This window comes from Crassostrea angulata, chromosome 2, assembly GCF_025612915.1.
Source record: "Crassostrea angulata isolate pt1a10 chromosome 2, ASM2561291v2, whole genome shotgun sequence".
NCBI lineage: Eukaryota > Metazoa > Mollusca > Bivalvia > Ostreida > Ostreidae > Magallana > Magallana angulata.
Window position 1 is genome coordinate 14,109,707 of NC_069112.1, and position 14,230 is coordinate 14,123,936.

The 14,230-nt window shown below is 36.5% G+C and overlaps 1 long non-coding RNA gene across 1 annotated transcript; it reads left to right on the top strand.

The window, feature by feature from the left end:
- Window positions 1-446: 446 nt before the first annotated feature.
- LOC128173387 (uncharacterized) lies at window positions 447-8,146 on the top strand. Its single transcript, XR_008242494.1, has 2 exons — window positions 447-1,369; window positions 7,476-8,146. It is a non-coding gene; the product is annotated as an uncharacterized LOC128173387 (long non-coding RNA).
- Window positions 8,147-14,230: the final 6,084 nt, after the last annotated feature.

Here is a 14,230-nt window from a genome sequence, read left to right on the forward strand (position 1 = left end):
ATTTTCAAGGCTCTAGTTTATCTCTCATTTGTAAACGAGATCTCGCGCCATCAAATCAAGATGGCGTCATTTTTTCAAACTTGGTTCGGCGTTTTAATTTGTATTACCGTATCTCTTTTAAATATACGTTTTGACCAAGTTAACCATTAACCAACTTTATATGCATGATAATCAAGATTATCCAGGGTATACACATATATAATTATATAAACGTCCCTAATATATGAATGCTTGGTTGGTAAACAAGACGAACAATGAATCTTTCGCACATTATACAATTTACAAACTCTAAATGTAACGAAAAAAATTTATTAATTAAATCCGGAAAATGAAATCTTCCACGTTTTTCTTTTTCAGCATTAACAGCATACAAAGTCAATGTTTCCGGTGATTAGTTGCATCCTCTGTTCGGTGATTCGGGTGAATGTTTTGATCAGCTGTGTAACACAATTGACCCCATTTTTAATTGTGTTTAATTGTCATAACAATTATGTACTATTTAATGACTTAATATTAATTCCTATGTTTTCGCTGTTTACCTGTACTCTTATAGTAGTCTGTTTACCTGGACGCATGAATGACAGAGGTCATTCGACCGTGCAGAATGCAGCGCTTAGACAAGGACGTACTTGTACACGTGCCGGGGGCAACAGAGCAGAACCGTGAAGACCGCTACCTGGACGCCAATCAAGGACACAGTTACTGGTGAACCAACACTCTTCTCGATGATCTACTCACTGACCAGGACGTTCTGACAATTGTTGTTATTCGAGTGTGGCTGATTGACAGTTAAACTAATTACTACACAAAGACTGTGTAAACGTATTTTAACGACTGGATCTTTTATGGACAGTTTACGAGCTTCAAAAGTAATGACCACGTTAATGCCCACGCATCAGTGACAAGGGGGCGTTTCTAGTGACCGTATATACGAACTGACATGGACAGAGTGAAGCAGTCCTCAACCGACCACCAGTGAGGAACGGTCTCCCTCTGTTGTTACACCCGGCTTCCCAAAGTGTTGTCTGACTTTTTATTATTATATTTTTCATTACTCTTGTTCAGTGACTCTGACATTCTAAAAGACTTTAGATTATTATCAACAATTATTCTTTGATTGTAAAATCCTTAATTGTTTTTCTTTATTGTTTTTGCCTTATTATTGTAATGATTCAATTACTATAGTATTTTTGTTAACTCTATTAAAGTAGTAATTTAATTGGATCTGTTGTTGGCTTTCTTTGTGCTGTGTTACAGAGTCAATTTGGTGCCGTGACCAGGATCTGCTGCATCTATCAGTGTCAGTTGCATCACGAACGGGTTCAACTTGCCAAGGAAATTTAATTCGGAATCTTCTACATTCTCTCTGGTAAGTTTTTGTTCTGTATTTTGCCACTAAACACAACGCGAACTAACATGGGTGAAGAAGCTTTTCTTAACGCAATGCAAGGGTTAGCAACTTCTATAGTAGATAACATTGGTCAGGCTTTTGGGACAACTCAAATCAAACCTTTTGAGGGAGATCCTAAAGAATTTAAGAAATGGATAAAGGCTATCGAGAAATTTGCTTTGTTGAGAAGGGTCCCTGATGAAAAAATCAAACTTGTAGCTTATGAAACTAGTTCTGGACATGCTAGCGAGTTCATGCACCGTTATTTGTCGGGAAATCCGGGGGTTAATTGGGAGACAATGAAAAAGGAACTAAATCAAAGGTTCAACGCAGTAAACGACCCACAACATGCCCTTCAATTATTAAGAACGGTAAAACAAGAACATGGCGAAAACGTACAGATTTACGCTGAACGATTGCTTTCTCTCGCTGAACAAGCTGTAGGGGTTCTAGAAGTACAGTTAGTGGGTATTTTTACAGATGGGTTGCATTCAGATCGCGTAAGGTTAAAGGTAATGAGAGATAATCCTCAAACAATGACCGATGCAATCGCATCCGCGAGACAAGAAATAAATTTACAAATGCGTTTTCAGTTACGCACAGGACGCGACTACTTCTCACCGCGAGATACTAAGGGCGAGCCAATGGACATTGATCATTTTAGGGTTAGGCGCGACCGACAGCAACATAAACGCCAACCGCGACCTGAAAACAAACCAAGAGTAATTCACAAGAAAGTTTTGGCAGTCGATGAGCATCGACCACGATCGCAAATCACTTGTTGGAATTGTCATAGAAGGGGCCATTTTAGTTTTGAGTGTACAAATGCACGCGTCGCAGCGCGAGGTGCCGATGCAAGATTTACACCACGGAAAACAACACCGCAAGTCGCAGCGATTGACGAGATCGCGATTTATGATCAGGAAAGTCAGGAAGAGTTAAACTAAAACGCTCCGTCCATGCCGGGACGATTGGGGGGAGCAAATATAAAATTGAAAATAAATTACCAACTGTTACAATAAATTCGGTTGAAAATCCAAATTCATGTATCATTAAAATTGGAAAACGAAGATTTAGACCTCTTTTGGACACGGGCGCCGCCGTTTCTTTGGTTAACGCAGACGTTTATTGGTCGCTTCCTTATCCTTCAAAATTATCGAAACCGAAAGTAAATTTAAAATCTGTAAATGGCGCCGATTTGAAAATTGAAGGTTGTGCAAATATTAGATTCCAAATTGGTGGATTGACTTTAGATCATGAGTTTTATGTAGTCAAAAATGTAAATAGATCATTCATTTTGGGAAGAGATTGGTTAATTAAAAACGGGGTTAGACTTTATTTTGATTTGGGAAGTTTAAGAATTGGTAAAACTTATGTCCCTATGGTGGAAGATATTCATATAGCTTCTATCTTACGTGCATGCAAAAAGACTGTTCTTAGACCTCAGACCTCGACTGTGTGTTATGCAAAACACAAGAACCATTCGAACTTTGTGAATAAAACTGTTGAAATTAATGCAATTGATAAATGTTTTCTAAGTGATGAACCAGGCCTTATGATCGGAAGTGCAATTGCGAAAACAAGACAATCGTGTAGAGTGCCTGTATTGCTGGTTAACAATACTAACAAGATTTTTAAGGTGAAGCGCGGCAGCATCATTGGTAAGATCAACGCCGTCGACGAAATGTGCATCGAACCAACTACCAGTACGGGGAAGGATGATGATCTTCAAGACATCACAGCGGAGTTAAACGTTCCACCCGAACATCGCCAACGGATAGAGAAGTTAATCTCACAACACCGAGACCTATTTGCTGTGTCGGACGCAGACCTAGGACACACCAATACCATACAGATGAAGATCGATACTGGAGATCATCCCCCTATAAAGATGAAACCATACCGGACACCTTTGAACAAACGTAAGATTGTAGATCGCGCCATAGACGATATGTTAGCAGCTAACATCATCCGAAGATCAAAATCACCATGGAGTTTTCCTATCGTCGTGGTGGACAAGAAAGATGGCTCCAAAAGATTCTGCGTAGACTTCCGACGATTGAACAAGGTGACCAAGACCAATTCCTGGCCCTTACCATTGATTGACGATCTACTGGACCAGCTAGGAAAAGCGTCGTATTTCACATCGCTGGATCTAAAGTCCGGATATTGGCAAGTTCAAGTACAAGAAGAAGACAAAGAAAAGACTGCTTTTACGTGTCACCGAGGACTCTTTGAATTCAATGTGATGCCTTTCGGATTATGTAATGCTCCACAAATATTCTCAGAACTGATGAGTGTAGTGCTTCAGGGCTTAGATTCATGTGCTTTGGCCTACCTTGATGACATTTTGATCTTTTCCGAAACTCTGGAACAGCATGAACAACATATCAAGACTGTGTTCGATAGACTTAGAAAACATGGATTAAAACTAAAAGCGAAAAAGTGTTCATTTCTCAAGGAACAAACACAATATCTGGGATTTATCATCGACAAAACTGGAGTTAAACCAGACCCGAACAAAGTGGCTGCTATTCGATCCTTACCGAGCCCTACAACTGTCCGAGAAGTGAGAAGTTTCATAGGAATGTGCAGTTATTACCGCAGGTTTGTTCCTAATTTCTCAAAGATTGCTGAACCATTGGTCTCCCTAACGAAGAAGTATGCGAAGTTTAAATGGAACCCACAGTGTCAACTAGCCTTCGACTACATTAAAGACAGTTTGACGGTTATTCCATTGTTGTCATATCCAGATCCGAGCAGAGAGTACGTTCTGTATACGGATGCTTCAGACACAGCAGTGGGAGCCTGTTTAGTACAAGAAACAGACGACGATGATCAAGAAATTATTCCGGGTATCCGAAGAGAGAAACCACTCTACTACCTGTCCCACAAACTGAGCGATACACAGACTCGTTGGTCAACCGTGGAGAAAGAGGCCTTTGCGATACATTTTGCACTTCAGAAACTGGATCATTACCTACATAACGCAAAATTTGTGATAAGAACTGACCACAAACCTTTAAAGTATCTACTTGATGCTCCTATGAAGAACAAGAAGATTCAACTTTGGGCTCTCGGCATCGCGGGATACAATTGTACGATTGAGTACATTCCAGGGACAGAAAATACTTGTGCTGATCTTCTGTCCAGGACTCCAACAACTACAGAAGTTAGTACGACGGAATTTGACGAGCCTGATGTTCATGACAACACATTGGAAATCAACTTTATTAATTCCAACGCAATCAATCCTAGAGAACACACAAACTTGGACATTGGAGAACCAGACATCCCTTATAAGCCCAAGATTGAGTTACAAGAGAACGGAGAACTCAACATTGCTGAAGAACAAGCTAAGGATCCAGAAATTGCATTCCTTGTAAAACAGCTACAACAAGGCCGGGCAACAAAATCCACAGGAAGTAAGCATCTTTTAATTGATGATGTTCTCTATTATCTCACCAACGCAGATAATGATCCTGTATTACGCCTGTTTGTACCAATGCATTACCGATCTGGAGTTATCAAGCAGTACCATGATGACAATGGCCACTTGGGAATCGACAAGACGTTTGATGCAATTAGGCAAAAGTACTATTGGCCTAATTTGTACAAAGAGTTATATGATTATGTCGGCAAGTGTGTCATATGTGCAACAAGAAACCTAAAACAACTTAAACCAACAACGCAGATAACGGATGTTCCACCGTTCCCGTTTGCAAAGATTGGTTTAGATCTATCAGGTCCTTATCCAAAGTCTTTATCGGGAAACAAGTATATTGTGGGATTTGTAGATCTACTTTCTGGATGGCCAGAAGCATACGCAGTACCAGACAAGACAGCTGCTACGATCGCTCATTTGATTATTGAGGAAATATTCCCTCGTCACGGAGCTCCTATGGAAATAATCACAGACAATGGAACCGAAAACGAAAACAGAACTGTGAAAGAAACTTTAGAAGCACTGAACATATCTCATGTGAAGACCTCATACTATCATCCGCAAAGCAACGCCAAGGTTGAACGATTCCATAGAACTTTACATGATGTAATGGCTAAGAAGATGGACGACAACCTAACAACGTGGGATATTCATCTAAACCAAACTTTGGCTGCCATCAGATTCAACGTCAACGAATCAGCAGGATACACACCATTCTACCTGTTGTATACCAGGGACGTTGTTCTGCCAATTGACAACATCCTGAGACCAAGACGACGGTACCTTGGAGAAGATCCTCACAGAATTGCACTTGAACAACAACACAAAGCATTTACTACAGTTCATAGGATCTTAAGACGCTCGAAGAAACGACAGGCTAAATATGCTAACAGAACAGCAGTAGATATCGACCTGAAGGTAGGCGATCCTGTTTACTACAGAAACAATCAGCGCCAGAGTAAACTTCAATCCAGATGGAAGCCTTTCTACAGAATCATTGAACAAACATCACCAGTAACGTTCAAGATCAAGAACCAACTCGATGGCAAGGTCACCAAAGCCCACAAAGAGTTGCTGAGATTTGCCAAGATCGATCAATGGGAGATTCCAAAGGATGATACAGGAAAACCTCTACGTAAAACAGCGTATGTTATGCCACAAGAGTCAGAGTCAGACGATGATGAACCACAAGAAGAAGAAGAGGACGTGAATAATGAATCACACTCAGCGGCACCAAACTCTGATGATAATTCAGAAGCGCGATCTGTAGTTTCAGATCAAGATTCATTAATGACTGAAGAACACCATGATCACGAAGTACTCCCTAGCGAAAGTGAAGATGAGGACGACAATGTTCCGCTTGCACAGCTAGCACGTCAGTATCGAAGAGAACGAGAAGACTCCTCTTCCGAAGATGATATTCCTCTGTGGGAACTTCAAAAGAGACTTAGAGCAAAAGACAATGTTAAAACTGACAAAGACTTGGATCTTACTACTGACACTGACAATGGGAACGGGTCTCTTTTGGATATGGATGTTAACGCATGTCATATTAAACCCAAGACCACTCGTAAACCAAAATCGGCTGAGAATAAGTTCAGATTCCTATTGGAAACTGCCATTCGACTTATGTAAACTATGTGTTTGAATTTCGAATTGCGCATGACCCTTGATCAGTCCTGTTCAGCCGTCACAAGTGCAATGACATTACCCCCTCATTATCACCAAGAAAGTAAATATAATGCGACAAACCTTCTGACAACTTTCATGCAATCTTATAACGTGTCTGCCATCCAATTATGGAAACCTGTTCATTCCAATTTTGATAATTTAAACAATATATCTATTCCTGAAAAATTAAATGATCTTGAAATGGTTAGCATGGACAAACTGGTTGAAGAATTAAAACTGGTAAATTCAGTACCCCCATTATTCGATTTCTGGGGATTACTTACTTGGGCATATGTATTAATGGGTGTAGCTTCTGCAATAATTATAATTGTAATAATCTTTGTCTATTGTAAAATAAAAAGGCGTTGGTCAGGTAAATTGTGGCGAAAACAGGGCAGGGGCAGTGACAAGGGAGAGAATGGAGAAGGATTTCCTTTGGTGATGATTAACTCATCTGGCGATGTTGACGCTGGCAGAGGCAGCAAGCCGTCTGCACCAATGGTGACTTCAGTATATAGCACAGGGACTGATGACCCAGATGCCATCAGAAAAATGTACCCGACAATCATTGGCGAGTATGAACGCACTAAAGGTGACAATTAACCTTATGTATTTTGTTTTGTTCTTTTGTATATAGTGTTCTTTACGGGAAGTCGGGATTTGTATTGTTATATTTAAATATTATGTTACTACATTCGTTCTACCCAAGTAGTGGAGGACCTCTCATATAAATACTTACTGGTGGTAACGGCGGGGACTTAATTATTATTGATTTTATAATGATTCTTCTTTTATGTATATCCATGTATGTTGATGATATGAATTAATCTTAATTCATCTTTTTGCAGGGGACGGATGTAACACAATTGACCCCATTTTTAATTGTGTTTAATTGTCATAACAATTATGTACTATTTAATGACTTAATATTAATTCCTATGTTTTCGCTGTTTACCTGTACTCTTATAGTAGTCTGTTTACCTGGACGCATGAATGACAGAGGTCATTCGACCGTGCAGAATGCAGCGCTTAGACAAGGACGTACTTGTACACGTGCCGGGGGCAACAGAGCAGAACCGTGAAGACCGCTACCTGGACGCCAATCAAGGACACAGTTACTGGTGAACCAACACTCTTCTCGATGATCTACTCACTGACCAGGACGTTCTGACAATTGTTGTTATTCGAGTGTGGCTGATTGACAGTTAAACTAATTACTACACAAAGACTGTGTAAACGTATTTTAACGACTGGATCTTTTATGGACAGTTTACGAGCTTCAAAAGTAATGACCACGTTAATGCCCACGCATCAGTGACAAGGGGGCGTTTCTAGTGACCGTATATACGAACTGACATGGACAGAGTGAAGCAGTCCTCAACCGACCACCAGTGAGGAACGGTCTCCCTCTGTTGTTACACCCGGCTTCCCAAAGTGTTGTCTGACTTTTTATTATTATATTTTTCATTACTCTTGTTCAGTGACTCTGACATTCTAAAAGACTTTAGATTATTATCAACAATTATTCTTTGATTGTAAAATCCTTAATTGTTTTTCTTTATTGTTTTTGCCTTATTATTGTAATGATTCAATTACTATAGTATTTTTGTTAACTCTATTAAAGTAGTAATTTAATTGGATCTGTTGTTGGCTTTCTTTGTGCTGTGTTACAGCTGGGCGATGTGAACGCAAGGTATTGCTTTGAAATTGATTATTTTCACCTTATACATGTGTTGGATGTTTATAATATACTGTAGTAATTTTGGGGAAATCCAGGTCTAAGTTCTTGAAAAGGAGGTTGATAGGGGGGGGGGGGGGGTGAAACACACTTATTGTTGATAAGTTTTTCCATTGTTCAACAAACAATAATTGAATCAAATGAAAATAACATAGCTTCAAACATAAAATGAAACATTTTAGACCAGATACTACTGTAGTCATTATATGACATAGTTTAAACAACAACTTGCAACTGCATAGTAGCTTCTGTATTCAGAATTTTATTCAGAATGCTTTTATTACATGTTAGGCTGAATGTTTGTTGTTTAAAAATCTAAATGAAACTTTATTATTCATGTTTAAGATAAATAGAACAGACATAAAGTACAGCCCAGTGAAAGGAACAAGTTCATCGCAAGAAGAAGAATTTTAATGCTACCACTGTCCAGAACTACTAAGTCTGCTGTAGCCATGATGTGATCACATATTACTGCTTCACCGGTCTGGACAATGCTCGAAAGTCCCCCCAAAAGGCCTATTTCCATAAACTACGACTCGGGTTACATCAACAACAGCCAAGGACACTCCTTATTGATTCGAATGGACACATCTCTACGACCCGACTAAACCTCTGCAGAACAAGACTTTTTAACTGTAAAGTATTCTCATTTCACAAAACCTATAAACTATAAAAGTACTTTTTTTATATGATCAAATACCAGTATATTACAATGTCTGTCTGTAAGCTAGAATCTTAGAAAATCACATGGTTTTGACTTATTCAATGATTGATTAGACCTTGCAGATATTAACTTTCATTTTCTTAAATAATTTGTTATATTTGCAAATATTGCATAAAATATCAGACTCCATGTAACATATATCCTCACACCTCCAAGTTGATAAGTGTTAACTACTTTTTTTCCATTTTCTTTGTTTAAACATTTATTGATAACTTAGTTTTTATTTGCAGCAATATATGAAAAATTAAGAAACCAATCTTAAATGTAAAAACACTGCATTAGGAGATGAATGCATGGGTCATAGAAATGATAAAATACACCAAACAATATTCAATTATGTCGTATATGAAAATATATAAAGACAACATATACCCCATGTATTACAATTTTTATATAACAAAATTACTTGGTTGGAAAGTTGTTTCCATGTGGGTTTTATTTTAATCTGTGTTATATAACTAATATATAATTGGAATTAGCTTTTATATCATAAGTAAAATGCTGGTATTGATGAGAATTGTAAGGTGTATGATCTGTGTGATACTTAGTATTATATACATTCATGCTACAAAAAGCAAGTACATGTACATGTAGTAATACTTGTCATAAATAAACAATGTATATTTTACTTCAAGTCTTGGATTTAAAAATATTAATGTAGGTAAAGTAGTGAAATGTAGGAAGGTAAACCGTGTGTAAAGAAGAATATTCATCAGGAATGAAGTGTGTTGCAATCAGCATAATTAATTAAATGTGTACATATATTTTTGCGCATGATTTGACAGACTGCTCCATTGTTAGCTTTTTATTGGCCAACAAGCTTTTCCCTCTGGGTCATCTATTAAATACTGACAGGCTTATGATATTAAAATCTGATCAGTTGGTACATCATGGGTGGAAATGAAAAGTTCACTTTGAACTTAATGGATTATCAAAAAAATGATATCAAATCCTGTTCTATTGTAAAACATTAGATTATATTACTAACAAAGAAAAGGTTTATCCCAACTTGTAAGTGGGTCACTTTGACCTCATTTTGGAATTTATTGACATATTCAAATCAAATCTGGGTCATACCTCTATAGTCAACTACTATCTTGTAGTGTATTTCTTTTTTTAGATGGATACTTTAGACTTTTCAAAAATATTTTATGGTGTACATATTCATTGTAGTTCAAAACAAATTGAGACAAGTGTATCATGTTCATGTAACAGTGAAGTTTTCTTTGTTTTTTCATGTACGTGCAGTTATTTTGTAAATTGCATTCATATTTTTAAAAAAGTAAGATCTTTGTTGCATTTTTAAAGGGACATTTGATAGGCATTTAATCGACATGAAAAAAAATTCAAATGTAAAGATTTCTATGGGAGTTTTTTTTCTTGTGCTATCATTTTTTAAATAAAAGTCCCTAATAAGGGAATTATGGATGTTTCTTCATTATTGTATCTTGGCTGTATTTTATTTATTATTGGAAACAATTTCAGATTTTTGAACAAAATAAATTTGGAACTGTTTGAAATTGTTTTGTTTTTACATAAAGTAGAAACCTTGCTCAGCTTTTGTGAAAAGCAAACATATAAAAAGTTTCAGTAAGTTTCAGTTGCGGAAACCCTTTGTAAACAATATGTTTCCCAATTATATATGGAGGTTGAAACTATGCAGAAACTTCAAGTTTCAGTATGTTTCCGTCGCGGAAACCATTTGTAAACAATATGTATCCCAAACGTATATGGAGGTTGAAACTATGCAGAAACTTCAAGTTTCCAAAGGGTTTCCGTTGCGGAAACCATTTGGATTCATGGACAGTCTAAGTTTCAGCACTGCAGAAACTGAATGAAACTTGAAGTTTCCGTGCTGAAACCTGTCGGAAACTTAAAGTAACCTTAAGTTTCCGCAGAGTTTCCAAAGGGTTTCTGCAGCGCTAAAACCAGATATTTCATCCAGTGATAGATAGATAGATAGATAGATAGATAGATAGATAGATAGATAGATAGATAGATAAATAGTCACACACAGAAACAGATAGTCACACACAGAAACAGAACAGGAATGAAATTTCTAATGATTTTTTTTTTTTACAAAGAATTTAGTTTTTTGTTCAGCAAAAATAGCTAAATAAATACACAATCCACACTTTACAATAATTTGTCCCTTTGCCGCCATCTTTGGGGAAACCCATTGATTTCTTACAGTAGGTTTGTAGTTAAATGGTGTATAATATTGTCGTTTGACAGTAAAAATCCGTTTCTGTTGTGTATTTGATTGATCCAAAATGGGGCAACACAGATATTGATGGAATGAATAAAATTTCAAAAGATTTCAGCACTGGATGTCCTATTTGGTTTTTTCCGTTCTCACCTTTGGGTCACTATCACTGGAAGATAACCGATGTGGACGGAATCTCACGGCTGATGTAGATGCTCTTGGAGTTTGAAGTCCTATGGGCTTAGATGCAGGCACAACAACAGGCGGTGTCTGCGGTCCAAGGGTCACAGATGTTGGCACAACGACGAATGGAGTCTACGGTCCACTTGGCATAAATGCACGCACAGAAACGGGTGGATTCCGCGGTCTGTTGGGCACAGATGTTGGCACAACGACGGGTGGGGTCGGCGGTCCAATTGACACAAATGCAGGCACAGCAATGGGAAGAGTCTGTTCGTTTTCAGTTGGAGGGGAACTTGATGTAATCATTGATGCTCTTGGTTTTTCTGACTTTGTCTGCAATGTTTTAAAAAAAGTTGCATTAAAAATGAAAATAAAGTGCCATGCTATGCAAAAGAGAAAATTCAAATTATCTAAAGACATATACATTTGTTATTTAGCCTGGGGGGGGGGGGGTCACAAGCATGTCTACACAAACTAAATATCAGTTACAGTATATTATAGTTAAATAAAACAGGTAAGTTAAGCAATGTTTTGAAATATCATTAGAGTCTGAGATATCCTATTAATCTTATTATCTCACACAAACACACATTTCAAATGGAATACGCGCATTTCGGAGTTTTTGTACATGCTATTTAAACAGCTGGAGAAAAGAAGACAATATGTAGATATCATACAGTCTGTTTCATAATTAGCCAGCAATTGCGTAGACACTACTTATCTTGAGAACATTGCTTTATTTTACAATATTATTTCAATAATTCAATATTTTTATAAACCTTAACTGCGGGGATGCGCGGAAAATAAGGGATCCGCGTTGACGGTATTGTCGGTACCCCGTCCATATCTACAGCTATATATGAGGGTTGGTCTGATTCTTTTTTTTTAGTATTGTGATATGACCTGCACTTATGTGATTTTTCTGGAAAATATGCTTCAGAAATGCATTGCCTTTTGGAATTATTGTAAATTCCTTATATTACGCGAGAACTTTATTCCGCGATCCCGCTGGTTTGTATCAAATATAAAATAATATAGAATATAAAATCGCGAACGTGGAACTTTTCTCCTTATTCGTTATAGTTCTGAACTCTTAGATATAATGGCGAGATTTTAAAATCCGGGAACGGTGCTTTTCGCAGTTAATAATTCCTCGTGTTTAATTAGGAATCTAACGTATTCCATTTTTATTTTGCATGACAAGTAGTTTCTAATTTGAATTACGCACATGTTTATAATTGAATTTTTGGACTTTTCGACAAGAATATCGAGACATATAAATCATGCTAAATAATATTTAAAGATAAAATTAATTCAATCAAACTATGTATCAGTAATAGAAATATTTATCGAAAATTGGATGGATTTAGGCAATATTAAACTCTAGTCTCTTTCAACCAAACGCTCGACTGACACCGTGAATCTCCGACAAGGATTTACGGAGACAGCCGAGTGTCGAGTTGAACGAGACTATATTGAACTCTGGCGTAGGAATACATACGACTACAAAAAATATTTAAATTGTTCGTACCATTTAAAATCTGACTATTTTCAAGGTATTTATAAAAAAGTTTACTTCGAAACAATGCTTTAGCATACATTACATCGAATTTATCAATTATTTTCAAGAACTAAGTCTTGTCAGCAGCAATGATTTGTGCTGAGGTCCAAACACTGTTTCACTTTCGGTTTCTCCTTTTCAAAGTCCAGTCGTTATTTTTTTTCTATTTTGAATGCATGAAAACGTACAGTGTATATGCTCTAACATAATAATTATTACCCGAGTTTTGAAATTGAAAACAGAACTGTTCGATGTAGAAATCTTTCTTGATTAATATGAGGTCAACACAATAGTGTAAGTCTGTCAAATGAAAAAAATAATTTTTGAAATAAAAATGACAGACATTGTACAAATGCAATAGGATAGGTTACGATGATTTTAAAAAATAAAATATATTACAATATGCTGGCGAAGAAAGGTCACTTGTTAAAACAGTGAGAATAAAATTTGTTTTAATAATTACATGACAGAAACATTACAATCAGGGATGGGGTAATGGTAATTTGTAATGGTAATTGAGTGTAATTAATTACAAATTTTGATGTGTAATTGGCCAAATTTTCAATTACATGTAATGGTAATTTAATTATTTACTTTCAAAAAAGGCATGTAATTCCAATTACTTTTCAATTACACACTGATGTACAAATAAATATGAAGCTGTCCACTACCCATTGTTCCCCACACTATCAATGGTACACGATCAAGTTAGGAAGAGTAGTTAAACTATTATTATATAAATCATACTAAATATTTTTCCAAATTAATTTTTTCAGTGATTCAATATTTAATTAACAGTTTCCCAAATTTAATTAAGTACATGTATTTGATGATTTGTTTGATCTCTTTTTTTTAAGAAAATACTTATTTTCCTTCTTATTAGAAAAATTAGTGTGTCAATTATCATCGAGTTAGATTAAAACATCACTGTTTAATTCACTAACAAAATCAGTGTTATATAAACTATCAAGTCATGCAGCCTAAAATACATAGAGTTAAAATGCATGGCTTCAAATGGGTTTTAAGTTTAAGATGCCAAACATGTCCACAGGGTGTGTTCCTTGCTTGCAAACATGTGATAATTAGGAAGAGAACAATAGGTGTGAATTATGTTTTGATAACAATTATAGTATGCCCTCTGCCTGAGATTAACCTGTACTTTGGCTTTGTATTTATAAAGAAAACAAAATAGTGTATAAAAATGCAAAAGAGAAAGTTTTCATTTAATAGTTTTGCATGCTGGAAATACTTGAGTTGACATGATAGGTGTAGGTTAGGGCATATGACTTTTAAATGTTTATTGAATATCAAG